Raw genomic sequence first — 26,453 nt, 5'->3', positions numbered from 1 at the left:
AGATATTCCTACCAACGATATATGATGCATGTGAGTACTCATTTCCCTACATCATTGCCAAAATTGGGTTTCAGAAATCTTTAAAATTTTATCTGATATTATAGACTAAATATGGTATTTCATTGAAGGAAATTTTCATATGCTATTTTTTAAAACTAGAAATGTTATTCATTGAAACTAAATGAGTGAAGGCAGTACTAATGACAATTTTAAAATATTTCATTAAACCTTCTGCCTCTCATGTTAGACACAGTTACAGGCGAGATCCCACTATTACATAGAGATCTAGACCTTCTTCCAAATTGTAATGCATAGCATATGCTGAAAAATAGTCTTATATATCATGTTTCAATTTTTATATTGAAAGTTATTGTAAATGGTGTGCGCTAAGATCAAACTATTCAACATTTCCAAATTTCAGGTTTCCATTCACCTCCCTTCCTGGGTTTAACCTCTCACCTCTGCAGCCTTTCCATTATGACATTACTTTTATAAACAATGATATTACTTTTACAAACATTTACCTGCCAAGAGTCATCTTCATTATCTGCATTTTCATTATCTCTCCCTGCCCCCAAAGAGACCTCAGGGAACAATCTGTCTTTCTTGTAAGACTCTTCATAATTCACATGAATTGTTCTTACCTCTTCCCAAATTCTCCTTCATGCTCACCATTTTCTTTGTATAATATCCAGTTGCTATAAAGTAGAGACTAATTGTTGTGTCCCTTGCTTCTAGAGTGCTTTAATTCTATTTTAAATAAGAATTTTCACATGTTGTTGATTATTCCAGAAGAAAAGTTTTCTAAGATCTGAAATAAATGTACTGTACTTAGTGAGACAGTAGTTACAACACAAACCAAAAATACTTTTGAAGAAGAAAAAAATGTACAGATGGACAATGAGTGGTGATTCTGATGTTTAAAATGTTTACTAAAAATCATGACTGCCATATTGAGAGAGATGAATTGATTTTTACTTTTTATTCTTCTGTTTTAGACCTTCATGCTTTCTGTATGAATAGTTACTTAAGGATTTAGGGAATCCTAAATTCAGTTAATTTTCATTCTTCCAGTTACTACTCTAGGCAAATTGCCAAATGGTTTGATTTTAGTTTTTCACCTTTTACATAGAATGATAATAATTTTATAGTTTAAGGGAGGAAAACTTGGAGCAGTCTCTGGCACTGAATAATACAGATGCTCCACAACTTTATGATGGGTTACCTCCCAATAAATCCCTTGTAAGTTGAAAATACCATAAGTCAAAAATGCATTTAATATCCCTAACCTACTGAACAGCACTCAGCCTTCTTTAAACATGCTCAGAACACTTACCTTAGCCTACAGTTGGGCCAAATCATCCAGCACAAAGACTATTTTAAAATAAAGTGCTGACTATCTCATGTAATTTATTTTACTTTTTTATATATGTATTTTATTTTAAGTTCAGGGGTACATGTACAGGGACATTACAAAGGTAAACTTGTGTCACGGGGATTTGTTATACAGATGATTTCATCACCCAGGTCTTAAGCCTAGTAGCACCCATCAGTTGTTTTTCCTAATCCTCTCCCTCCTCCCAACCTCCACCCTCTGATAGTGTGTTGTTCCCCTCTATGTGTCCATGTGTTCTTATCATTTAGCTCCCACTTATAAGTGAGAACATGTAGTATTTGGTACTCTGTTTCTGTGTTGGTTGCTAAGGATGATGGCCTCCAGCTCCATCCATGTCCCTACAAAAGACATGATGTCATTGTTTTTTACGACAGCACAGTATTCCATGGTGTATGTGCACCACATTTTCTTTATCCAGTCTATCATTGATGGACATTTAGGTTGATTCCATGTTTTTGCTATCGTGAATAATGTTGCAATGAACATACATGTACATTTGACTTTATAATAGAACAATTGATATACCTTTGGGTATATACCCAGTAATGAGATTGCTGGCTCGAATGGTTTTTTTGTCTTTAGGTCTTTGAGGAATCATCACACTGTCTTCCTCAAAGGTTAAATTAATTTACACTCCCACCAACAGTGTATAAGCATTTCTTTTTCTCCACAACCTCACCAGCATCTGTTATTTTTTTACTTTTTAATAATAGCCATTCTGACTGGTATGAGATGGTATCTCGCTGTGGTTTTGATTTTCATTTCTCTAATGATCAATGATGAGCTTTTTTTCATATGATTGTTGGCCATATGTATGTCTTCTTTTGGGAAGTGTCTGATCATGTCCTTTGCCCACATTTTTTATGGGGTTGTTTTTTCTTATAAATTTGTTTAGGTTTCTTATAGATGCTGGATAGTAGGCCTTTGCGGGATGCCTAATTTGCAAATATTTTCTCCTATTCTGTAGGTCGTCTATTTACTCTGTCGGTAGTTTCTTTCACTGTGCAGAAGCTCTTTAGTTTAATTAGATTTAGATATGTTAGATTTTAGATTTGTAAAATTTTGCCAATTTTTGTTTTTCTTGCAATTGCATTTGGTGTCTTAATCGTGAAATATTTGCCCTGTGGCTGTGTTCTGAATAGTACTGTCTAGATTGTTCTCCAGAGTTTTTGTAGTTTTGGGTTTTACATTTAAATCTTTGCTCCATTTTGAGTTAATTTTTGTATATGATGTAAGGAAGGGGTCCAGTTTTAGCCTTCTGCATATGGCTAGCCTGTTATCCCAGCACCATTTATTGAGAAGGGAATTCTTTGCCTGTTGCTTGTTTTTTCTCAGGTTTGTCAAAGATCAGTTAGGTGTAGGTGTGCGGTCTTATTTCTGAATTCTCTATTTTATTCCATTGCTCTATGTATCTGTTTTGGTACCAGTATCATGCTGTTTTGGTTACTGTAGCCTTGTAGTATAATTAGAAGTCAGGTAGTGTGATGCCTCCAGCTTTGTTCTTTTTGTTTATGATTGTACTAGCTGTTCAGGCTCTTTTGTTGATTTCATGTGAATTTTAAAATAGTTATTTCTAGTTCTTTGAATAATGTCAATGGTAGTTTAATATGTATAGCTTCGAATCTATAAATTCCTTTGGGCAGTATGGCCATTTTAACGATATTGATTCTCCTATCCATGAGCATGGAATGCTTTCCCATTTGTTTGTGTCATCTCTCATTTCTTTGAGCAGTATTTTGTAGTTCTCTACTTTTTGAGATCTTTCATCTGCCTAGTTAGCTGGATTCCTAGGTATTTTTTTGTGGCAATTATGAATGGAAGTTCATTCATGATTTAGCTCCTGGCTTGACTGTTATTGGTGTATAACAATGCTAGTGATATTTTGACATTGATTTTGTATCCTGAGACTTTGCGGAAATTATTTGTCAGCTTAAGAAGATTTTTGGGCTGAGACTATGGGATTTTCTAGATATAGGATCATGTTGTGTGCAAACAAGAAGAGCCTGACTCCCTCTCTTCCTATTTGGATGCCCTTTGTTTCTTTCTCTTGCCTGGTTGCCCTAGCCAGACTTCCAATACTATTTTGAATAGGAGTGGTGAGAGAGGGCACACTTGTCTTGTGCTGGTTTTCAAAGGGAATGCTTCTAGCTTTTGCCCATTCAGTATGATGTTGGCTGTGGGTTTGTTATATATGGCTCTCATTTTGAGATATGTTCCTTAAATACCTCATTTTTTGAGTTTTTAATGTGAATGGGTGTTTAATTTTATTGAAAGCCTTTTCTGCATCTATTTAGATAATCGTGTGATTTTCATCTTTTTTGTTTATGTGATGAATCACATTTATTGATTTGCATATGTTGAACCAATCTTGCCTCGCATGGATAAAGTCTCCTTTGTCATAGTTGATAAGCTTTTTGATGTGCTGCTGGATTCAGTTTGCCAGTATTTTGTTGAGGATTTTTGCATCAATGTTCATCAAGGATATTGGCTTGAAGTTTTCTTTTCTCGTTGTAGCTCTGTAAGATTTTGGTACCTGAATGATGCTGGCCTCATATAATAAATTAGGAAGGAGTCCCTACTTCCTAATTTTTTGGAATAGTTTTAGTAGGATTGGTACCAGCTCTTCTTTGTACATCTGATATAATTCAGCTGTGAATCCATCTGGTCCTGGGCTGTTTTTGGTTGGTAGGCTCTTAATTACTGCCTCAATTTCAGAGCCGATTATTGTTCTCTTCAGGGATTCAATTTTTTTCTGGTTCAGTCTTCGGAGAGTGTATGTGTCCAGTAATGAATTCATTTCTAGTTTATGTGCACAGAGGTTCATAATGTTCTCTGATGGTTCTTTGCAGTTGTGTGGAGTCAGTGGTAGTAACCCCCTTGTTGTTTCTTTTTTTTTTTTTTTTTGAGACAGAATGTCACTCTGTCGCCCAGGCTGGAGTGCAGTGGTGCGATCTCGGCTCACTGCAAGCTCCGCCTCCCGGGTTCACGCCATTCTCCTGCCTCAGCCTCCCCAGTAGCTGGGACTACAGGCTCCTGCCATCACGCCCGGCTAGTTTTTTGTATTTTTAGTAGAGACGGGGTTTCACTGTGTGAGCCGGGATGGGATGGTCTCGATCTCCTGACCTCATGATCCGCCCGCCTTGGCCTCCCAAAGTGCTGGGATTACAGGTGTGAGCCACCGTGCCTGGCCCCCCTTGTTGTTTCTGATTGTGTTAACTTGAATCTTCTCTCTTTTCTTCATTAGTCTAGCCAGAAATGTACGTATTTTATTATTTTTTTTTCAAAAGAATGGCTCCTGAATTCATTGATCTTTTGAATGATTTTTTATGTCTCAATCTCCTTCAGTTCAGCTCTGACTTTGTTTATTTATTGTCTTCTGCTAGCTTTAGGATTTATTTACTCTTGGTTCTTTAGTTTTTTTAGTTGTGATGTGTTAACTTGAGATCTTTCTAGCTTTTCGATGTGGGCATTTAGTGCTATCAATTTCCCTCTTAACACTACCCTAGCTGTGTTCCAGAGATTCTGGTATGTTGTATCCTTGTTTTCATTAGCTTCAAAGAACTGCTTAATTTCTGCTTTAATTTTATGATTCACCCAAAAGTCATTCAGGAGCAGAATATTCAACCTCGATATAATTGTATGATTTTGAGAATCTCTTAGTCTTTATTTCTAGTCTGATTGTGCTGTGGTCTAAGAGGTTGTTTGTTACAATTTCAGTTATTTTTCATTTGCTAAGGAATGCCTTACTTCTGATTATGTGATCGATTTTAGAGTACATGCCATGTGGCAATGAGAAGAATGTATATTCTTCTGTTTTTAGGTGAAAAGTTCTGTATATATATATCAGGTCCATGTGGTCCAGAGATGAGTTCAGATCCTGAATATCTTTGTTAATTTTCTGTCTCAATGATCTGTCTAATATTGTCAGTGGGATGTTAAAGCTTTTCACTATTACTGAGTAGGAGACTAAGTCTCTTTGAAAATCTCTAAGAACTTGCTTTATGAATCTGGTTGCTCCTATGTTGGGTGTACATATATTTAGAATACTTAGTTTTTTTGTTGAATTGAACCTTTACATAATGCCTTTCTTTTCTTTTTTGATTGTTGTTGGTTTAAAGTCTGTTTTGTCAGAAACTAGGATTGCAATCCCTACTTTTTTTCTGTTTTCCTTTTGCTTAGATTTTTCTCCATCCTTTGAGTGTATATGTGCCACTGCATGTGAGATAAGTCTCTTGAAGACAGTATACTAATGGATCTTGGTTTTTATCCATCTTGCCACTCTGTATTTTAATTGGGGCCTTTGCATATTTAAGATTCATATTGATATGTGTGGATTTGATCCTGCATTCATGATGTTAACTGGTTGTTTTGAAGACTTGCTTATGTGGTTACTTTATCGTGTCATTGGTCTGTGTACTTCATTGTGTTTTTGTAGTGACTGGGAATGATCTTTCATTTTCGTATTTAGCGCTTCCTTCAGGAGCTCTTGTAAGAAAGGCTTGGTGGTAACAAATTACCTCAGCACTTGCTTGTCTGAAAAGGATCTTATTTCTTAGTTTGGCTGGATATAAAATTCTGGGTTGGAATCTCTTTTCTTTAAGAATGTTGAATATTGACCCCCAATCTCTTCTGACTTACAGGGTTTCTGCTGAGAAGTCTACTGTTAGTCTGATGGGCTTCCCTTTGTAGGTGACCTGGTGTTTCTCTCTAGCTACCTTTAATATTTTTTCTTTCATTTTGATGTTGGAGAATCTGGTGATTATGTGTCTTGGAGACGATCTTCTAATGGAGTATTTTACTAAGGATCTCTGCATTTCCCAAAATTCAGTGTTGGCCTCTAGCTGTATTGGAGAAGTTCTCATGCATAATATTCTGAAATTTGTTTTCTAAGTTGGTTACATTTTCCCCATACCTTTCCAGTACACCAATCAGTCATTGATTCAGTCTCTTTACATAATGCCTTATTTCCTGGAGGTTTTGTTCATTCCTTTTCATTCTTTTTTCTTTATTCTTCTCTATACTGGCTATTTAGTCTGCCACTCCTACAATGTTTTATCATGATTTTTAGCTTCCTTGCATTGAGTTACAATGCATTCCTCCTGTAGCTCAGCGAACTTTGTTTTTATCCATATTCTGAATTCCATTTCTGTCATTTCAGCCATCTCGGCCTGGTTTCCAACCCTTGTTGGAGAGGTTATGTGGTCATTTGGAGTAAAGAAGATATTCTGGCTTTTTGAGTTTTTAGCATTCTTGCACTGATTTTTTTCTCATCTTTCTGGGCTTATCTACCTTCATTCTTTGAGGTTGTTGACCTTTAGGTAGGGATTTTTTCTTTTTAATCCTTAGCGATGGCCTTGAGGATTTGATTGTGGTATAAGGTGGATTCAACCAACTGGCTTTGTTTCTGGTAGATTTTAGGGTGCCAGCATTCAGTTCCCCACTCATGGACTGCATGCTCTAACTCTGGGAGACTTGTATTGGTCTGCAACTTTGTTCTTTGGCTCCTCAAGGTTTGGAGTCTACTGTGCTGGGAAGACCAATATGTGGCAGCTGCAGTGGAGTACTAGTGGATCCAGGGGTGTCTTCCTCTCTGTGGGCTTTTACCACAGTGGCGAAGGCAAGGCAGTTGGGGAGAAATTAGGGGGCCCCTGCTAGAGACTGAATTGTTGCACTGGAGATGGTGATGGTTTGGGGGATGGGTGCTGGTCAATGCAGGTCTGGGTGCCTTCTCTGCACCTTGAAAGCAGGAGTGATGGCTCAGGGTATAGGAGAATCATCTGTTCTCTGTATGACGTTAGTGCAAGAGCAGCATGCTGGCAGGGATCGGGGCTTGCTTCTGTGCTAGCCAAAGCTCCATCTGCAATGGTGGTCAGCAGCGGTCAGGGGGATGTAGTGCACTACTGCATTCTGGCAGGGCAAATAAAGCAAAACCTGTCCTTGCAGACACATGCCAGCAAAGTGATGTGAGGAGTTTCTATGGGCTTGAGGGAAGCTGCATGGGACTTGCAGGCTGGTGCATAGCTATAAGGGCCACTTCATTGGAGCTCTCCACTGGTTAGGCACAGTCCACTGAAGAAGCTATGGTGTTGACCCACCAGGGCCCTATAAGTAGGCATGGCCAGACTTGGGCCCTTGGAGAGAGAGCAGACCAAGGAGTGCTCAGGTCAGATCAGACTTGTCTGATGTGCAAGACCACCTGGTGAAGATCAGATCCAACAGTTGTCCTAGGGCTAAGGTCTCTTATGGGAGCAACTCAAGCCTACAGAGATGGCCATCCCTGGCCATGTTCCACTATAGATGCTCCTGCACCAAACTTTCTGAGTTCCACATCAGCTGACTCACTGCTCCACCACTTTGCTTGTCTCCTGGGGTCTTCTCCCCAGAGAGACGTGGGTTAACAATTGCTCAGGGCACTTAGCCCAGTATGAAGTGTCTGTGCTGTGGGCCAAAGCCAGGAGTTTCGTGTCTGGTGACAAGCAGTGGGCGGTGTGTGGGACCTGTGGGAGATAAACTGGCCTCCTCTCCTTGGGTCGACTGCAGCTTGTTGAAGATATGGATAAGACACTTAAGGTCTTTGCTCCTTTGTTAGCCCAAGGGTAGCAAGGACAGTTCCACTGCAGAGGCAGTGGCAGAGAAGCTTTCAGTTGCCCCTGGAGGCTCTGTCCAGGGAGTGGCCGAGTTGCTACTGGCTTGATAACTCTGGTGGTGGCTAGCTAGAGGCCTAAACCTGAAAGACCTGCCTGGAGAGGAGATGTGGGAACAAGTAACCATGTAACAGTCTGGCCACTTTGCCATAGGGCTACTGTGGTATGCTGGGGGTCCACGCCAGTCCCTAGTCACCTTGAATTTTCCAGTAACGGGAGTTATCACCAGCAAAAGCTACAAAACACCAAAGATGACAGCCTTCCCCTCTCTCTGGGAGCTCCCTCCCAGGGAGGTATAGGGCTATTGCCAGCCCAAACAACTGTAGAAGGTGGTTGAAGACCCCAGTTAGGAAGCGCTACCTGGTGATGAGGAATGGGACTGGAAACCCACTTTAAGAAGTTGTCTGGCCTCATTTTTGTAGAACAGCTTGCTGGGCTGGGTGTCTGCTTCCGCCCCTGGTTGCCTCAGACACTCTGAAGCCCAAAAGCTGAAATCTCCCAAAAAGCAAATATGGTGGTCTACCCTTCCCTTGGGAACTCCAACCCAGGGAGAATTGAAACCTCTGTCTGCTGGAGAACACCAGTGGAGGAAGCTGGAGGCCCCAGTTGGGAGGCTCTACTTGGTGATGAGAAATGGGATCAGGGACTCACTTAAAAGAGTAGTTTGGCATGTTCTCATAGGGCGGATCTGACCCTAGTCACTTTAGGCTCTCCAAAACCTGAAGGCTGAAATAGCTAAGTCTCCCAAACAGAAAAGATGGTGGCCCACCCTTTCCTCTGGTAACTCTGTCCCAGATAATTTTCATATCTCTGTCAGCCAAAGAACAGGGGCAAGGGTGGCTCAAGGCCCCAGCTGGGAGATTCCACCCAGTGAGGAGCAATGGAGTCGGGGACCCACTTCAAGAAGGAGTCTGGCCATGTTTTAGTAGAGCAGCTGTGCTGTGCTGGGGGAACCTTTCTGCCCCCAGTTGGTCTGAATTCTCCAAAGCCAGAAGGCCTTAATGGCTGAATTGCCCAAAAAACAGTGATAGCAGCCTCCCTGTCCCAGGGATGCGCAACACTGCTGCCAGTAGTTGGCTGGAATTCCAAGCCAGTGGGTCTTATCCTGTGAGGTGCTGTGGAAGTGAGGCCTGTAGACTGTCGCTGCTCCGCACCCTTGATTCAACCTCTTTCCAAGGGATATGTATGGCAGTCTAACCTTCTGCTTTGCTGGAGTTGCAGCTACTTTTGCTAGAAAGCCTGGAAAGCTTGAGTATCTAAAGCTCCCAGGTCTGTGTGTGCCTTGGCTGCTCTGCCAAGACTCCACCTAGCTCTGTGTATCAGACTGAAGGCCCTGGCAGAGTGTGTTGACGAGGGGATCTCCTCACCCAAGGGTTGCAAAGATCTGTGGGAGAAGCATGGGTTCCCAGGTTGCACATTCAATTACCGCCTCCTCAGGCTGGTGAGGTTCCGTTGGCTTCCTGTGGCTCTGGGGTGCTCTGTTATCTTGCCTTGTTTTTCTCCATTCTCCATGGGTCAAGTTGTTTCCTTAATCAGTCCCAACGCAAGTACCTGGATGTTTTGGTTGAAAGTGCTATATTTACTCACTCTTTTCATTCCCCTCCCTGAAAGTGAAAAACAGAATGGTTGTATGGGTACTCGAAATACAGTTTCTACTGAATGCATATTGCTTTTGCAGCAATGTAAAGTAAAAAATATTGTAAGTTGAACGATTGTAAATTGATGACCATCTATATTCAGTCAGTGGTAGATGTTATAATGCCTGGACTAAGAACTAGGTACCCACAATCTCAAGCTATTGAGCCATTTTCTAGGAGTCCAAGGAGGTTGGAAAGAGGTTGGAAAAAACCCAATTTCTGATGCAAAGGAGAAAATGTTTTTAAATCCAAGAAAATATTTGTAAACATTTGTCTGCTGCTTTGTAAATGCTTAACAATTTGCAAGGTGAAAATCTTTGCATTAACATCTCTCTCCAGACACACCCTACAAAATGTAAGAGGATATGTAATGAATATTATTTATTTTAGTTTCATTTCTGAAACAACATTTTAGGCAAATGAGGATTTTCATTTTTATATCAGATTCTTATAACACAGTAAAATGAATTTGGAAATAGGTGGACAGATTCAAAATAGTCACATAGAAAATACCAGATGTGCTGAAAGGACTAAAATATCACCTCACTAAATTGTCAGAATTTTAAAAAAATTAAAAATATAAATGGCAGAATAATTTTTATTAAATAAAATTTGAAATTTATGTAGAGGCATTTCTTACTTGTCTGTAATTTTTTTTTTTTTAAATGAATCTTATGGTGCTGGAAATGACAGGTTTTTGCATCTTTATTAACACAATTGCACTTATATTGCATTCTCTTTCAAATGTATTATTTTGAACTGCTGATTATGTCTGGCTATTTACTCTCTTCCAGCACATTTAGCATTGAGTCAAGATGGTGTCATTTTACATGCAAGTTCCAACACCATTTGAGGCTCTTTGACCCTTCTTCAAATAGCTAATTCCCTGGGGCACAGAGGTGGTGGCAGAGATGGCAGCAAATGACAAGGTGCTGAAAATTCTACTGCCTTCATTAGCTACTTAGCTGTCAAGGTCTTTATTTCTCTGCAAGACTGACTGAAGCTAGTATGATTCATGCACTTTATAAGAAAATAATTAAAAATAAATTGATTCCTGAAGGGCCATGTGGCTACATATCTATGAATATTTTTATGATTTTGATTTTACTCCTGTCACCATAAAACCAAAACTAAAATTTTACTTTAGTATTTAATAGCCATGTGAATGTCGATATTACTCAGTAATGGTTTATAGCAGATGGTAAATATAGTATTGCCTTAACAGAGAAACAAAATAGTTTTTTCTTTTTTTCATAAGGAAAATTCTCAGTAGCTTTTGTCCAATTTATGCATTGTTCCCTGTGGGAGGCAGAATTCTAAAGTGAGTTCTAATGACCCTTGCTCTTGCATAATCTCTCTTCGAGTATGGGTGGAATCTGTGATTATTGAGAGATATTACTCTCATGATTATTTTACATTCTATGGCAAAAGGCATTTTGCAGATGTAAGTAGATTTAATTAAGTTCCCAAATCAGTTGACCTTAAAATAGGGAGATCATGCAGGTGGACCTGACCTAATCATGCTGGCGCTCCAAATCTGACTCTAGAGGGACAGAGATGGAGAAAGTCAGAAAAGCACAAGGATTCAAGGTGCTGTTGCTGGCCTGAAGATGGAGGGGGCCAGATGCCAAATAATGAAGGTGGGATCCTCTAGTTGCTGAAAGTGGTTTTTGGCTGACCAGCAGGAAAACACAGACAGTCTTGCAAAAGGAAGGAAATGAATTCTTCTAATGACAAGAATGAACTTGGTGGCAGAATTTCCCTCAGAGCCTCTAGAAAAGATATTAGCACTGTTACATCATTATTTAGCTTTACAATAGCCTGAAAAGAGAACCAGCAATGGTATGTCATGCTTTTTACCCACTGAGCTGTGAGCTAATAAACAGGTGTTGTTTGAAGCTGTTAAATGTGTAATGCTTTTGTACATAGCAATAGAAACTAATGCTCCTCTTTTCCCCTAAGAAAGCTTAAACTGATTTGTACTAAGCATTCCAAATGAACTTCTTATTTTGGATGTTAAAAAATATCTTTTCTCAGTTATTGTTAATTTTAGGNCATTATTTAGCTTTACAATAGCCTGAAAAGAGAACCAGCAATGGTATGTCATGCTTTTTACCCACTGAGCTGTGAGCTAATAAACAGGTGTTGTTTGAAGCTGTTAAATGTGTAATGCTTTTGTACATAGCAATAGAAACTAATGCTCCTCTTTTCCCCTAAGAAAGCTTAAACTGATTTGTACTAAGCATTCCAAATGAACTTCTTATTTTGGATGTTAAAAAATATCTTTTTCTCAGTTATTGTTAATTTTTAGGAGTACTTTTTTGTTTTAATACCAGTTTTCAATATTTTAATTTTTAGCAAATGGTGGAAACATCTCTGAATCTTCATATACTATTCTATTTTGCATATTCAAAAGGGTTTGACGTGTCCATTGGTAAGAGATAAAGGGAGGAAGAAATATGAGCCAGTAAAATTCACCTATGCTAAAAAATCCAGATTGGAAAAGCAATAAAACTACATGATTGTCTTGGACACTTCACATTAACGCTAAATTTAATTTAGACGATGAGACTAAAAGAGAACAGGAATGTAATTAAAACCAATTTAGTCAAGAAGAAATCACAAGAAAGATTGCCTAGACTGGAAAAGAAATTTCACGGAAGATGATGCTTTTGAAGATACTATCTATTGTCTTCTAAACAGGGGAGTTTCCAGAGAGAGGCTTCAGGGGAAACACTGGTTAATTTACAATAAAGGTGTTCATATTTATTTGATGTAAGAAAGAATGGTATTCCAAGAAACCAGAGTGCTTTTTGGTTTGAGATGAGGGGAAATTAAAGAGTAATTCCCTTTTACCACTAAATAGCTGGGACAAGCCCAGGCAACTTGGCAAGCGATAGTATAGGAGATGAGACCTACTTCTGATTTGTGGGTTAATTTTCTCCCAGTGCATGCTTCTATTTTGTAGAAAAAGAAGCAGTAAAAGCATTAGTTTTTACAGTTCAGTTTTAATTTAATTTAGTAAAACAGCTATGAGGAAAAATAGAGATTTTGTCACTTCTTTCATCTAAGAACTTCTGTTAAATTCAGCAATTGACTAACGAAGTCAAAATTTACTTTTGCAGGTCTTAGCCGTAGAAAACATTGCAGCATCTTGCAAGGCAGCAGAGAGTCAAAAGTGGGCTCCTAATATATAACATGAAGGAGTAGTTCAATGTACTCCACTAATCATCTTGGAGTGTGCTTCAAAGCATGTTTAAGGAGAGTCTCAATAGAAAGGCTATTTTTTTGAGAAAGAGTCATTCTAATTTTTAGATCTATTGCTCTGAATACTAATATTGCATTTACTTGGAAACTTATAATGCTACCTTTTATTAAGAAAATTATCACTTAAATCTATTTCTCACAGAGAGCAAAAGCCATTGGGATCGAAACTACCAAATATAATGACTGACTAATCTACAGTAATAAGAAAAAACATATTGTGCATATTCTGGGTATCAACTAGGATTCATCACAGAGACAATGCAGTATAAAACTCCTACAAGGTGCTAATACATTGCGATTACTCTTCACTAAAGGAGTCACACCTGGAGGAGGAGTCAATTTTTCTCTTATATCAACAGCTTGTATTATTTCCAGATCTAAAACTCAAAAAACGAATTCATTGTTTTATTCATTAAATATTCCTTAGATGCCAACTTTGTATAGCAATAAACTAAACAAATCTTGTTTTTGTGTTGCTTATATTTTAGCTGGAGGAAAATGCAAGCACAACCTGAGAGACATTATGAATTTAAATCCAGAAAGGGAAGATATATACGTGTTCATTTTTATTGGTTAAAATTTCAGTATAGGATGCGGGAATGAAATTCTAGGGTCCTTGATAAAGAATCTGGATGAATGTATTGATAGCTGATTAATTTATCAAAGATTCTTAATTGAATGGTGTGGCTTGACTGACAAAAACTGGGATTCAATAGTGGTCCACCCTAAATGATGATAAAATTACAGCTATTTCTCTACTATAATATACTAGATGAAATAAAAGGGCTTTGAGTGATAGAGGCTGGGGTATAATTTTAATGCTTGAATCATCGTGTTCCCACCACTTATGTTCTGTTCAGGAATCCAGATCACTCATTTCACCATGACCTAGAGACCTACATCAATAAAGGAGCATCACAATGCAGACGGGAGGTGAAATATCTTGTGTTTAGAATAGGGTCCCAAGTACTGTTGAAGAAAAGAGGATTCTGAGGTGGCTAAGACCATGAAGTAGCATTTAACTGGCTAAGGCAAATTAGTCATATTTTCTAAAATAGTCAACAGAGCCTACATGGTAATTAGAGAGATTTGTTGGTGATTAATGGTTATGACATTCCTGGAAGCTACATATATAGGCATCCTGCTAAGGTCCCATTTAGTATGTGAAATGGACAGCCACCTTGACCTAAAGAGAGACTTGACTTCACCCATCACTTTAAAAAATTACGACCTTTCCCCACATCTGAGAACTTATTCTCAAAGTATTAGTGGGCATCCTTTATGAAGAACCTTAAAATAACACTGTAAGTAGGTCTGTGGAGGTGGCCTTCACTGAGGAAATGTAGAAACACTTGTGAGAGCAAGTGACTACTAGATAAAGGGATCTCAACAGACATCTGGGGGATTATTAGACATTAGCTTCAGATTAAAACAATAACTAGAGATCTGTATAAACACTAGAAGCCACTGGTCAGTGGAGATTCTTATGAGTGTTAATGATTTTTAAAAATGATTATTGTTTCTAGCTTAGATTAATTGACTCTAGGATATGACTCTATTTATGGGCCAGCAAGATGGTAAGCATCAAGTTGCTTGACTTCCTGTTTTAGAGATAAAAAATGAAGCTCAAGGAAATTAAATGACTTCCTTTAGTGCAAAGCCCGGATAAAAACCCAGATCTTCCAAAAACCTACCTGGTTACTAAAACAGGTAATGTCTGGATCCTCTCATCTGAGTAGAGGAATGGGAGTGGAAAAAAAACTGGAAGTTGTCAAGCTTCCAAGAAAGAAGTGAGAAGAGAAGAATTATATTTCCTTCATTCTTCATTTTGATGTTAAATTTGTATTTTATTTAAATTGAAAAATGAGCATAAATCTCTGCCTCTTTTGGTGGGGAAGGGAAGGGAGTCTGACAGGAAAGACAGAAGATGGCAATCACAATGGATGTCTCAAGACTCTTTCAGGTTGAGAACAATGGGAACCTGGCATACAGGAGGCTCAAGACTGAGGAACGCCATGACTAAGGGTCCAAGACATAAGACACCAGCTATTGTTCCAGGGAGACATGCAGGATTTAGAGCTTCCAGCTGCCCAGTTTACTCTAGAGAGGGTATACTAGTAGGGCCACAGAAGAGCACATAGAGGAGCAGGGACATGGATGAAGCTGGAAACCATCATTCTCAGCAAACTAACACAAGAACAGAAGACCAAACACCACATGTTCTCACTCATAAGTGGGAGTTGAACAATAAAAACACATGGATACAGAGAGGGGAACATCACACACCCGGGCCTGTCAGTGGATGGGGGGCTAGGGGAGGGGGGCATTAGAAGAAATACCTAATGTAGATGACGGATTGATAGGTGCAGCAAACCACTATGGCACGTGTATTCCTATGTAACAAACCTGCATGTTCTGCACATGTATCCCAGAACTTACAGTATAATTAAAAAAGAAGAAGAAGAAGAAGAATTAACTCTTGTGGACAGGCACAGTGGCTCACGCCTGGAATCCCAGCACTTTGGGAGGCCAAGGCAGGCAGATTGCTTGAGGTCAGGAGTTCCAAGATCAGCCTGGTCAACATGGTGAAACCCTGTCTCTACCAAAAATACAAAAATTAGCCAGATGTGGTGGTGGTTGCCTGTAATCCCAGCTACTCAGGAGGCTAAGGCAGGAGAATCACTTGAACCTGGGAGGTGGAGATTGCAGTGAGCCGAGATCATGCTATTGCACTCCAGCCTGGGCAAAAAGAGTGAAACTCATCTCAAAAAAAAAAAAAAAAAAAAAAAAATTAACACTTGGCTCGCTTACAGTTGTAAAGTATTATAAAGCAGTTATACATTCTGCTTTCTGGCACAGTCTTACTTTACCCTTGCATCCTAATTTTGTTAATAAATTATATGGTCAACTATTTAAGAGGCATTGATGGGTATTTGATCATAGGTTCACCAAATGCTTATGCAATCTGAGTTTTAATAATAAAATATGTGTTGTTAATTACTTCGGCACATGCCCAGCAGCAATCCACTATCAAGTATAAACAATTTCGTTCATGAAAACTAAATCAAGAGCTCCTGAAGACACCTTTGAGTTGAATGAGTGGGTGGTTCACACACATTGTGTGCCTATACTAGGCACAATGATGGCTCTTCTTTAGCCCATATTTATGACTTTGTGGGAAGTTTTTTGTTTTTGTTTTTTGAGAAGTTGGCTGAGGAGAAAAAAATGAAAACCTAAGTTATAGGTGATTCTTTATGACATAGTGATCACATTTGGAATTTAAATTCTGTGGTGCTATGTTATAGCTTGAAGGTTATAATGAGAGAAGGTTGCACATATCTAGATCATTCAAAATGTGCATCTATATAAGAGTATTAGAGTCCCACGTAAATATACAACAAAAAGTTGATCTTGTAGAGGAGGATTTAAATAACTATATCGATAGTTTACTTGTTTTGCAATTATCAGTCATGTTCTTCTGCAACTATCGTATAATATGCTCAAAGAACTCAAGCGCAATATGGCTATGTTGGCAGAGAGAGATGTCCCTTCAACAAGGCCAAATGTGGCATGCCATAGGTAATGCTCTATTTACGTCAATACAAAGCCACTATTGTGGCCTCATTAAAGAGAGTATCCTCAGTGTAAAATGTATTTTCTGGAACACCATTAATCTTGGGAAAAACTACTTATTATTTTTTCATTAAAATAGACATTTATTTCAAATTTATAGTTACTTTCCTTGTTGATCTTGTTTCTACTGGGACTTCCATTTAATAAATTTGCATATGGCAGTCCTTGTCTGTTTCAACCAAGGAACTTCATTTACCATAAAAAAAAAAAAGTAGTCCAATGCCCATGAGACTCATGGAGCTTATCACTTATCTGTGGTTTTATAGAAATGTGGAAAGGTCTAGTTAAACCTGTAACAGTGCCAACTCAGAAAAAATTATCTATCTGTCTTCTATCAAAGTGGTAGGTGCTTTAAAGGGGGAAGGGTTATCTTAGTAAACTAGCAAATAGTACATGAAGAAAAAAGTTGTATGATGAAGTAGTCAAGAATTCCATTTCGGGACGCTTCTGTTTCAGATAGAGTCATTGAAATAACTAAAAATCAATAATAGTAAGGGCATACACAGAACAATGATGCTCAAGACATTGGACATCATTCTATAAAGAGTAGTGATGTTTTAGAGAAGAAAAGAAATAAAGAATTCCTTATGATTGATTCAGATTACTGGATGGAGAAATATTCTGGGCCACAGTGTAGAGAAAGGGAACCCAGGCTGAATCTGATAGTTTACCTGAGCTGAGATGGAGCTGGGAGTCTGAGGAAGCAAAGTTGTCTAGAGCCCTCAGAGCAGAGTGCTAGAGAAAAGAGAGATGTAGAGAAAAATAACTCTAAGGACCCGAAGAAGGTACCCGTGAAGGTTTCAGTTAAGTACTGATTTGCACACGCATGTGAAAAAACTAGCTAATACAGAAAAAAAAAAAAACTATCCAAAGGAATTAGAAAGAAGAGTGTCCTAAGTTCCAAAGGGTTGACAATAGTGTCTGTTCCTAACACCCAAAGTAGAAAACTACAGTTCATGAGGCATCAATTAGAGCACTAACAAAGGTCTTGCCTCAGTAGTGGGGGAAATTAACCCAAGAATAAACAGTACGTTGGTCCACTTAATGAAGCTTAAAATATAAAGACTTGAAAGGATTAAACAGTTTGCAAGTAACAACTGCATCCAGTACAAAGTCCAAGAATTTTAATCTTTTAAAAAATTTTTTAAGCTTTTTTTTTTTTTAATTTGTGTTCATACATGATAGGTGTACATATTCTCAGGGAACATGTGAAAATTTAATATATTCATATACTTTGTAAAAGATCAAGTCAATGTAATTGGGATATATATCCATGACCTTAAATATTTGTCTTTATGCTAGAAATATTGAAATTATTTTCTTCTAGCTATCTTGAAATATACAAGAGATTATTGTAAACAATAGTCACACTATTAATCTAGCAAACACTAGGTCTTAGTTTTCCTAGCAGACTGGATTTGCACTCATTGATTGACCTCTCTTCATCCTATTTTCTTCCAAGAATATTTTTAAATGAAAAAAAAACAAATCAAGCACTTGACAAGATAAAATATGCAAGGCCTGTGATCCAAAATATAACGAAGCATGCAAAGAAGCAAGAGATGAGATGAAAACTCCATCAGTTTCAATTGAGGCAGAAATGACATGTATTAAAGACTTAGTAGAAAAAGCTTTAAAAGTGTTATTATAAATATATTCCATATGTTTAAAAAGTTAAAAGAAAAATTAAACAGGTAAAGTAGACGTATGAAAACTACAGAAAAGACCCAAATCAAAATTCTAGATTTGAACGCTACAACATCAGGCATGAAAACTCTGTCTGGATGACATTAAGGGAAGATTAGCCATTGCAGAAAAAAAGGATTAATGAGCTTGAACATACAGCTATGTATAATTGTTCAAAACAACACAGAGAAGGAAAAAGTTGAAATAAATGAACAGATCATCAATGATCTATGTGATAATTTAAACTGCTAAATATATATGTAATTGGAGTTTTGAATCAAGAGGGAGGATGGGGAAAAAAATGTGTGAGAAGATAATGGCTAAGGATTTCCTAAAGCTGATGAAAGCTATAAAGCCATAGTTACTAGAAGCACAAGAAACGTGAAGAAAACATGAAAGCATATCATAATCAAATTGCTTATAACAATAATAAAGAGGAAATCTTAGAAGACAGGGAAAAAAAGACATTATGAAGAGGACATAGGTAATAACAGAGGTTAGTTGTTTTGTTTTGTTTTGCTTTTGGAAATAATGTAAACCAGAAGACAGTGGAGCAACATCTTTAATGCACTGAAAGATTAAAACTGTCAAACTAGAATTCTTAACCCAGAAAAAAAACAACTTACAAACAAAAAAGTGAAACAAAGACAGTTTTAGACAAGAAAAGGCTGAAAGAATTTAACACTATGAGACCTGAACTATAAGAAAATATCAGAAGGAAGGTGTTCAAGCAGAAGAAAAATGCTGGCCGAGCACGGTGGCTAACCTCTGTAATCCCAGCACTTTGGGAGGCCAAGGTGGGTGGATCACCAGGTCAGGAGATCGAGACCATCTTGGCCAACATGGTGAAACCCTATCTCTGCTAAAAACACAAAAATTAGCCTGGAGTGGTAGCATGTACTTGTAGTTCCAGCTACTCAGGAGGCTGAAGCAGGAGAATCACTTGAACCTGGGAGGCAGACGTTGCAGTGAGCCAAGATCGTGCCACTGCACTCCAGCCTGGTGACTGAGTGAGACTCTCCCTCAAAAAAAAAAAAAAAAAAAAAAAAGGAAAAGAAAAATACTACCAGATGGAGATCTGGATCTACATAAACAAATGAATAATATAGAAATTGTAACTACATGAATAAATATGAAGAAATGTACTATTATTATTTGTTTATTTAAAAGAGAATTTACTGTTCAAAGCACAAAACAAGAACGTATTGTTCAAGGGGGTTATAAAATGTATGGCAACAATAGCACAGAAAGACAAGAAATGGGAAGAAGGACACTAGGAGTCCAATGTCAGTAAATTCTTATACTTTATAAGAAGTCTTCTAATATGGGCCAGGAGTGGTGGCTTACACCTGTAATCTCAGCACTTTGGCAGGCCAAGGTTGGCAGATCACTTAAGGTCAGGAGTTTAAGACCAACCTGGCCAACATGGTGAAACCATGACTCTACTAAAAATACAAAAAAAAAAAAAAAAAAAAAAAAAAAAAATTAGCCAGGCATAGTGGTGCATGCCTGTAGTCCCAGCTACTACGGAGGTGGGAGAATCACTTGAACCCAGGAGGTGGAGGTTGCAGTGAGCCAAGATCACGCCATTACACTCCAGCCTGGGGAACAAAGTGAGACTCCATCTAAAAACAAAAACAACAACAACAACAAAAAAGAAAGTTGTATAATATCACTTGAAGGTAGACTGAGGTAGGCTAATGTTGTTTTCCCTAAACCGTAAAGAAAAAAGTAAAATAACACTAATCAGAATTGTAGCTAATAACCAATAGAAAAGAAAAACCACAATCATAAACAGTACTTAATGTAAAAGAAGGCAAAAAAAGAAAACAAAACATGAACATATGAACAAAGATCCAAAGGAATAAGTAAAACTTCAATAAAAATGGAGTAATTTTAAAATTTTCTAAATCAAAAATTACATTAATATAAATGATATAAATATCACAATTAAGAGGCAGAGACTATAAAGCTGTGTAAAATCTCAAGACCCAACTTCAGCTAAGTGCTGCATAACATTTTGGTTAAAAAACAGGCCAAATATATGATGATGATTTGAGTAATAGGCTATATTATGTAACCTAGGTGTGGTACAGGCTATACCATCTCGGTTTCTGTAAGTACACTCTATGATGTTTGCAGAATGATAAAATTGCCTAAATATGTATTTCTCAGGATGTATCTCCATCATTAATTGATGCAGGGCTTCATATGCAGCTTATGAAACACCTACTTTAAATATAAAGACATAAATAGATGCAAAGCAAAATAACGTAAAAAAAAAATACCATGCTAGTACTGACCAAAAGAAAGCTCAAGTGACTATATTAGTATTAGACATATACTCCACTTTCTGGTTCATAGATCACACCTGTGTCCTCACATGGTGGAAGTTGCAGGCAGTACTCTTGGGCATCTTTTATCAGGGCACCAATTTCATTCATGAGGGCCACACCCTCATGACCTAATCACCTCCCAAAGGCCCGACCTTCTAATACCATCACATTGGTGATTAGGTTTCAACATGTAAATGTAGGAACAGATAATTATTGAGACTATAGCAACACATGAAAAATTTGTGTATGTAAAACATTTACTAAAATTGAACATATTCTAGGCCATAAAACTATTCTATGATTGACATACTTTAAGTTATAGCACATGTATTGTCTCACCATGATGAACTTAATACAGAAATCAACTAGGGAAAGATATTAGAGAAAACTCCTCAAAGATTTGGAAATTAAATATCACACATCTAAATAACATGTAGGCCAAATAAGCAATTGAAAGGTAAACTAGAATAAATTTTGAACTAAATAAAGTAAAAATACACACATCAACATTTGTAGAATATAGGTAAAACAATATTTAGTGGAAATTTTATGGCACTAAACACCTATATTACAAAAGAAGAAAAGTTAAAAATTCATGACTGCATAAAGAAAATTTTAAAAGTAAGAACAAATAAAATCTGGACAAATCAGAATAAAGGAAACAACAAAGATCAAAGCAGATATGAATGAACTAAAAAAATAAAGGTAATACAAAAATTATTCAAATGAAAAGTTGATTATTTGACAATATCAATAGAATTGAGAAACCTCTACCCAGACTGATAAGGAAAAACAGAAACCAATTATCAATATCAGGAATGAAGGGGGTGGCACTACTGAAGATTGTACAGGTATTAAATTTATAATGATAAAAAAATTGTGTCAATAAATTTGCCAATGTAGATGAAATGAAAAAATTCCTTGAAAGACATAAATTTTAAAAGTTCACTCAAAAAAAAAAAAAGTTCACTCAAGAAATAAATAACTTATAGAGCTATATATTTATTAATGATATTGAACTAACTCTTAAAAATATTTTTACAAAAAACTAAATGCCCAGATTGTTTTACTGGTAAATGCTATCAAACATTCAAAGAAGAAGTGATGCAAATTCTATCTAAATTGCTCCAGAAATTTGACAAAAAGGGAATAATTAGCAATTAATTATTAGGCTAGTTTAACTCTTAAAGCAAAACCAAACAAAAATGTTACAAAAAGTGAAAACTAAAGACAAATAGTACCCAAAAGCATACCTAGAAAAGTTTTAAGAAGATGATAGCAAAAGACTTCAGCGATGCATAAAAAGGATAATATGTCATCACAAAGTAGAGTTTATCTCAGGAACGGTTGGGTTACCATTCAATATTAAATCAATTTAATTCCTTATATAATATGTGTGTATGTGTATATGTAATTATATACATCCATATATATGGGTGTATTGTATTACATATACACACATATATATAAGTGTGTGTGTATGTTTGTGTGTGTGCGTATGTAATACACCCACATATATGGCTGTATGTGTATTAAAATATATATATAACATGTGTGTGTATGAGTGTGTATGTATTTATGTATATACACACACTGCACACACATACAGACACATATGTATATACACAACACACCCCCATATATATATAGGTATATTATATTATATATGGGTCTATTGTATTATAGGTGTATTATATGTGTTTATGGGTACATACGTGTGTGTATATGTGTGTGTGTGTGTATATATGTACCCATACACAAACACACACTTAGATATTATATAAAGAATATGTGTGTGGATATGTACATATAAAATACATACTCATTTTAATATATGCAATATAGATGCAAAAATTCTGATAAACTTTAACATACAATCTTAATACAAACGTTTAGCACACTGGAAATAGAATGACATTTCCCCAACTGGATAAAGGACATCTAAAATAAATCTGCAGCTAACATGATGCTTAACATTCAAAGACTAAATACTCTCCCTCTAGATCAAGAAGAAAGGATGCCTGCTCTCACCCATTCCACTCAATACTTTCTTGGAGATTCTACTCAGTACCTTAAGGCAAGAAAAAGAAATAAAAGGCATCCAGATTTGAAGAGAGTAAGTAAAACTGTATGTGAAGATATACAATCATGTGAGTAGAAAAATCCTATAAAATCAACAAAAGTCTAAACCTAATAGGTGAGTTTAGCAAGGTTTTAGCATACAAGGTCAACATACAAAAAAATCATTAGCAGTGAGCAATCAGAAAATTAATTTTTTAATTTTTTTTGTATAATACAATCCAAAATATGAAGCGCTCAGAAATGCATGGGCAAAAGAAATGCAAAGATTGTACAATGAAAATGACAAAACTTGTTGAAGTAAATTAAAGACATAAATAAATGGAAAATTATACCGTGTTCATAGACCAGAAGGCTCAGTATTGAAAATATGCCAGTTCTTCACAAATTGAGCTATGCATTCAAAGCAATCTTGATAAAATTCTGTCAGGCCTTTTGGGTAAAATTTGGAAAGCCAATTCTAAAAATATTATAGAAATGCAAAATATCTATAATAGCTAACTGACTTTAAAAAAGAAGAAAATTGGGGTCCTATACTGACTTCAAGATATATTATGTATTCTACACCATCAATGTACTGTGGTATTGCTATTGTTAGACAAATGATTGCTAGAACAGAAGAGAATCCAGTAAAAGACCCACAGCTGTACAATCAATTGTCTTTAGACAAAATGCAAAAGCAATTAAGTGGAGGAAAAATTTTTTGTTTAACAAATAAGTCTAGAAGAATTAGATATGCATGAGTGTATTAGTTTGCTAGGGTAGCCATAACAAAGTACTATATATTGGATGGCTTCTTAAACAGAAATTTCTTGTCTGAAAGTTCTGGATACTAGAGTATGAATTAAGATGTCACCGGGCTTGGTTCTTTCTAAGGGCTGTGAGAAAGAATCTGTTCCATGTCTATCTCCTATTTTTTTGGTAGTTTGTTGGCAATCTTTGACATTACTTGGAATCACCTCAAACTTTGCCTTTATGTCCACATGGTCCTCTGTGTGTGTGTGTCTCTGTGTTTAAATTTCCTGTTTTTATAAGGCTGGCAGTCACATTAATAACTATTAGTCACTCTAATAATCTTGTCTTTACTTGATCATCTGCAAATACCCTGTATTCAAATAAGGTCATATTCACAGGCACCACAGATAATGACAGTTAGGATTTCAACATCTTTACAGGGGATACATTTCAACCTGTAACAATGTACAGAAAACAAACCTTGATGCACACCTTATATCATATACAAAAATGGACTCAAATGGATCAGAGATCTCAATGTAAAACCCAAAAGAATAAAACTTCCAGAAGTATAGGAGAAAATTATTGTGACATTGGGTAAAGCAAAAGTTCTTAAATATAACACCAAAAGCACTATCCAGAAAAGAAAAAAAACTAGTTTCCATCAAAATTAACAACTTTTGCTCTTCAAAAACTGTTAAAAGACTGAAAATATAAGTCATGCTAAAGACATGGAAAAAATATTTGCTAGTTATATATCTAAGACAAGACTTATCCAGAATAGATAAATCACTCTCAAAACTTAATAAGAAACCAAATAACCCAATTAAAAATTGTCAAGTATTTAACACACACTTCACTAAAACAGATATACTGATGACAAGCACATGAAAAGATGCTTAGCATCATTACTCCCTAAGAGAATGCAAATTAAAACCACCATGAAATACTAATATACACCTATTAAATGTCTAAAATTAAAAAGTCCTATCATTTCAACTGTGTATGTGGAACATGTGAAACTGTCATATATTGCTTGAGGGAATACAAAATGGTGCAATCACCTTAGAAAAACTGTTTGGTAGCTTCTGTAAAAATTAAGCATATGCCTGCCATGTGATTTTACCTTTATCTCAAGGTATTTCTCAAGATAAATGAAAGCATATTTCCATACAAAGACTTATACACAAATGTTCTTTGCAGCTTTATTTGTGAAAACCAAAGACTGGAAACAACTCAAATGTCAGTGAACCAGTGGATAAATAAATTGTACTGCATCTGTAAAACAGAATACTACTAAACTGTAAAAAGAAATGAATTATTGGTGCTGTATTAATCCATGTTTGCACTGCTATAAAGATGCCATCAGAGGCTGGGTAATTTATAAAGGAAAGAGGTTTAATTAACTCACAGTTTCACAAGGCTATGGAGGTCTCAGGCAACTTACAGTCACAGTGGAAGGCAAAGAAAAAGCAAGTACCTTCTTCACAAGACAGCAGGAAAGAGAGAAAAGCCCAAGGGAAACTGCCACTTATAAAACCATCAAATCTCATGAGAACTCACTCACTATCATGAGGACAGCATGGGGGAAACTGGCACCATGATCCAATTACCACCTACCAGGTGTCTCCCTGGACATGTGGGGATTACGGGTATTACAATTTGAGATGAGATTTGGATGGGGACACAGCCAAACCATAGGTACATACAACAATATGAATAGATCATGAGTGAAAGAAGCCAGGTTAAAAGATGGCCTACCCTATATCTCCATTTATATAAAATTCTAGAAAATACACACTCACCTATTATGCTAGAAAGCGGCTAAGTAGTTGCTGAGAATGAGGGTTCAGAGAAGAGTGAGAAAAAGGGGTTACAGAGAAGTATGAGAAAATTATTGGGTGATAAAGTTTATGTTCATTATCTTGGTTGTGGTGCTGGTTTAATGGGTTGCATATATGTTAAACTATCAAACCATACATTTCAAATGAGTTCATTGTGTAAATTATACCTCACTAAAACTGTTAACAACAACAACAACAAAAAAGGTTCAGACTGTAGGGGGTCAAAATTATACCTCAAAATATGGTGTTTTGACATACTGATTCAAACAAGCAATCTCAAGGTCTCTCTGACCTTCCCCAGCTCACTTCTTCCTGCTTCTGAACCCTGTGTTTCTCCCAAAGCACAACATAAGGCTGTTCTCTGAAATTCCCATATCTACCTAGAAACTGCACCTGCCAAAGAGGAACACAAATGCCTTTGATCCCATCCCTAAAATTTCATTAACCAGAGAAAATTAAATTTCATACCACAGAGAACAAGACTGAAAATTTAACAGCACATCCAGAGCCCAAACTATTGTTTGTTTTCATGTCCTGTTCACTTTACAAAGAGAATTATTCACAAGCCAATTTCTGTCTCCTGGAGCCATTCATCTCTCCTAAAATCCTTTACTAATGTTCTAAAATTGCCTATAGCTCCCCAATGTTCTGTCTATTCTGAAGAAGGTGTTTAAGCTTTAACCATCCAGGCTTCTTGGAGTCTCATATTGTGAGTATGGCTCCCATATTTATGCTCATTAATAAATTGCATACTGTTTTCCTATTAATTTGTTTATTGTCAATTCATTTAAAAAGATTTAGACTTGAAACTTCAGAGGGAAACTTAATTAAAATTAATTATATTTTAAATATTACCATTTAAACATGTATGTCTTCAAAATCCACTGTGTATTTAATACTTAAAGCTCATCTCAATTCATACTAGCCCCACTTCAAGTGCTTAAGAGCCACTCTTGTGACTTATGGCTTTCATATGGGAAAATGTAGGTCTAGAGGTTGCAAAATATTCAGAGGAGATATGATGGAACCAAAGAACAAATGTACATTACATGATGATGCTGAGTTGAATACTTGGATTGTCTCTTTTTGGGAAACAAATTAGTCTCTACTGAGCTTTACAAAGAATATTTTATCGTGTTAGGTGGAAAATTTGTGGACAGAATCTTTTTAACTGCTCAGCATCAATTGGTCCATCC

Source organism: Rhinopithecus bieti, unplaced genomic scaffold (assembly GCF_001698545.2).
Source record: "Rhinopithecus bieti isolate Rb0 unplaced genomic scaffold, ASM169854v2 scaffold_2453, whole genome shotgun sequence".
NCBI classification, from domain to species: Eukaryota; Metazoa; Chordata; class Mammalia; order Primates; family Cercopithecidae; genus Rhinopithecus; species Rhinopithecus bieti.
The sequence above is the reverse complement of the archived record's forward strand: the minus strand, read 5'-3'. Positions refer to the sequence as shown.